Raw genomic sequence first — 4,164 nt, forward strand, 5'->3', positions numbered from 1 at the left:
ACAGTGTGAGATGAGTGCAATTGTGTGGTAGTTTGAGCATTCTTTGACATTGCCTTTCTTTGGAATTGGAATGAAAACTGACCTTTTCCAGTCCTGTGGCCACTAAATTTTCCAAATTTGCTGGCATATTGCGTGCAGCACTTTCACAGCATCATCTTTCAAGATTTGAAATAGCTCAACTGGAACTTGCCTGGTGGCTCAGACAGTAAAGCATCTGCCTACAGTGGGCGAGACCTGGGTTCGATCCCTGGGTTGGGAATATCCCCTGTAGAAGGAAATGGCAACCCACTCCAGTATTCTTGCCTGGAAAATCCCATGGACAGAGGAGCCAGGTAGGCTACAGTCCATGGGGTCGTGAAGAGTTGGACACGACTGAGGGACAAAGGTATTCTACCTTTCCTGGCTGTGCCCTGAACTGGAAACATGGAAGATGGTCGAGATCAGGGAGTATGGAATCCATGGGGATTGAGCCTATCTGAGTAATGTGGTGTGATGTCACCATGTGGAAAACAGTCAGATAATGCAGTCGTATCTCTGAAAGAACCACCACATCCTAGGGAGATGGTCACCAGCAAAACCTGTTAGGACCTCTCTACACCATACACAGCCATGGACTGAGCCATAAACTATGAAACCACTGGGATGAATACCAAGAGTCAGCAACCTGCCTTCACAGCTTTGCAATTACTCACAAAGTAAGCAACATTTATTACTGACATGAAAGATAACCTACTCCCTAAGAGTGCCGGTATAAGAAATCTTTTCTTTTCCCCCTCCTCTCACAGTAGACATGAGAAAATCCTAGAGAAATGGAAGGAATTGAAAGAGAATAAACAACTGCATAGCCTCAGTCCAGAGTTATGGGTCTCACCTATGCTGGAGTAGGAGGGATTCGTTTAAAAATCAATATTAGATTGAAATCGAATTGACCACACTAAATTTCAGACCTAAGTTACCTTTCAAAAAGGGAATCAAAATGAAATTTTATCCAGGACATTCATTTTCTACCAGCAAAGAGAATTTTACATTGGATAGCTATGATATGAGAAAAAGCAATGCATTTCTATATGGATGCCTCCAATGAGTTGAAAGACCTCTGTGAAACCAATTATAAGAATTTACTGAGAGGTGAATCATTAGTACTAACTGCCTTCATTTATCCCAATTGCAACCCCTTGTATTTATCAATTTCACAACTGGTATAAATAGTAGGACACGACTGGGTGACTGAACAGCAACAACATAAATGGCAGTATCATGTACTGGGTAACAGTCTTAAGATATATGGTTGTGCCATATGGGAGCCAGCGTGAGGAACTCTGCCCGTGGCAAAGGTCATGAGGAAGGAGGCTCGGCATACGCAAAGGTGGGATCGAGCCTCAGGAGTCCCCCTGGAAATTCTCAAGCATCTGCCCCCAAAACCAGTGTCTGCCTACTTTCTGCTTTGTGCTCTCACCTACACCTCTGACTTTACGGGGGGCTCTCCCCCACCACCTCTCTCTGAAAAAAGAGTTAACTTACAGCTCTAGTTAATAAAGTTCCTGGGCGTGACAAGAGTGTTTAAACTGTCTAAATACAGATTCCTTTGAGCAGTTAAAAGATTGATTGGAAATTGTATTGGTGAAGGGTTTTTCACTTGTTGGGTCAATGTTTGCACTAAGTTTCCATAGCCCTTACCTACTGTGTCCCTGGCAGTGTATTGATTAATATAATTGGTGTATAGGAATGTAAGTAGTAGCTTTAATGTTTGTAACCTTGGACCCTTGAGTTAATTCTTTTTCTTGTTATAGCCCACCACACCTTTGCCCTATAGGAATGCAACTTTATCTAATGCTTTTGGAGGGTGGCATCTGACTAATCACCTTTAGAGAAAAATAAGTTTTCTGAAGAAAGGGTCTTAAAATGTTAACAGGCCTCCAGGCCAGAAGATGATGCAAATCACCTAAACTTTTGCATATGATAAGTTTGCAGGAAGAAAGCCTGGCTTACTGAATGACTCTACCCCTTCCCCCATTATCCTCTATGCATAACTTAAGGTATAAAAACTACTTTGAAAATAAAGTGCAGGCCTTGTTCACTGAAGCTTGTTCTCCCCATGTCGTTCTTTCTCTCACCTTCTGGCTGAATTATTCAGCCTCTTTTCTCCACTGAATTTCCTCACTGAGCTATCCTTATTTAACCACTCTTTATATCCTTAATTAACGTTTAATTAAGCAATTGTTTCCTGATCCTCACTGACGCCATCCCTGCTTCGAATTCCCTGGATCCACCGGGGTTGGACCCCGGCATGGTTGAACTCTTATTGACAAAAATGAACTGACTTAAAGGAAAATAAGTTATTAAAAAGAAAATACAGTTTAAAAAGCCTTTACCTACTTATGGAATGGAAACGCAATTGCTCAGTAAGAGGACTTGACGGTTATCATTTAGCCCTCTTGTGGCAGGCAAATCCTTCTGCTCTTGAAAGACTGTGATTCAATTTCTTACACTTGTCTCACATCAGTCACAAGAGATACAATAGAAATGATTCGTTGCTCTAAAGGCCCAAGCAAGGAGGTAACATTTTTGAATGGCTTCTTCTTTCAAAGAATAAAGCTGTAAAGGAAGTTGGGAGGAGGAGGGAGGAGCTTTATAGGGGAGACATGCATTACACAGTGCTCTATTAGGAGACTGGAAGGCAAGAATTATCCACCTTACAGAAACCTGAAAGATCCTCACAAGGGCAAGTCCCTGTTGGTAGGCTTACTTCTTTCAGAAGGGACATGATGAAGAACTCATTAAGCGTGTGAGAATAAAACAAGTGTTCCAAGTGTTAAATGCAAACAGCATGAGGGAAATAATTGAACATTTTAAAGTAATTTTAGGCATTTTACAAAATACTCTGATAACAACCCATTCAATGTATGGTATTCTAATAATTTTTAAATATTTTTTAAAAATTATGTGTATTTCTTGTTGCTTAAAAATTTTTACAAGCTTTGTTGAGGTATGATTGATAATAAAAATTGAATATATTTAGGAAAGAGAAGAAATAAATTAAACTACAGTATAAACATGGCCATCAGAGAGTTGTGACTGTGAAAATGAAGCCAATGGCTTAATGCATTTATTTTAGGATTTGGAAATACTTAAGTGTTAAGGAACAGCATCCTGCCATTTTATAATGTATTTTTATATTCTAGATTGCTCTAAAGCATACTTAAATGCATAACAATTTAATATGTCATCACCAATATTATCTATATTTTAGTTGCATAATCGGATTAGCAAATTCATCATCTGCTAATTAAGAATGTATGCATCTTTAACTTTCCTAAAATTTAAAACTGCCAGTCTTTCCACTGTTAATAATAAAGGTAATAATAAGAAGAAGAACAAAACTTGGATGAATTTTTATATGAAGTGACAGTTTCCAAAAAATGAAAGGATAAAGCGCTGGACAGTACAAAAATTTTAAATAAAAAATTAAGAGTAGGAAGTGATAAGAAATATCATTTGGGAGAAAAAATTTTAAGGTTGAACTGCTTCTGGGAATCCACTCAGGTTCCTAAGGAAATTGTTTTCAAGGTAACCTTTGGGAAGTAGTGCCCTAGTAATTTCTTCAGTGTCCTCTGTGACTACATTCTCCATGTAACTGAAGAAAATTTCGCCTACTCCAGATGGTTTGGGTCAATTAGATGTTATAAGTTATTTTCTTATTTTCCCAAAATGCCTCAATCCTTCTAAGACCCCAATCCTCAATTCCTCTTCTTTCACCAATTCCAGCTGATGAATTTCTTTTTTTTTTTTTCCATTCCAGAGACCCCTAGTATTGAATGTGCAATGTATTCCCAATGCTGTTGCTAGAATTTAGTAAAGAGCAACTATTACCTTCCTACTCCCTGATATGATTGCTCTCCATATGAAGTTTCAAATTGTATTAGATTTTGTTGCTGTATAACATTATATTGTAATGCCTCTTGTGCCTTCCGTGTTCACATATACCTTACTTCAAACGTAGGATTTTCAGGGGCATTCAGTTCAGTTCAGTTCAGTTCAGTTCAATCGCTCAGTCACGTGCGACTCTTTGCGACCCCATGAATCGCAGCACGCCAGGCCTCCCTGTCCATCACCAACTCCCGGAGTTCACTCAGACTCATGTCCATCGAGTCAGTGATGCCATCC

This window comes from Bison bison, unplaced genomic scaffold (genome assembly GCF_000754665.1).
Source record: "Bison bison bison isolate TAMUID 2011002044 unplaced genomic scaffold, Bison_UMD1.0 scf7180017864351, whole genome shotgun sequence".
NCBI classification, from domain to species: Eukaryota; Metazoa; Chordata; class Mammalia; order Artiodactyla; family Bovidae; genus Bison; species Bison bison.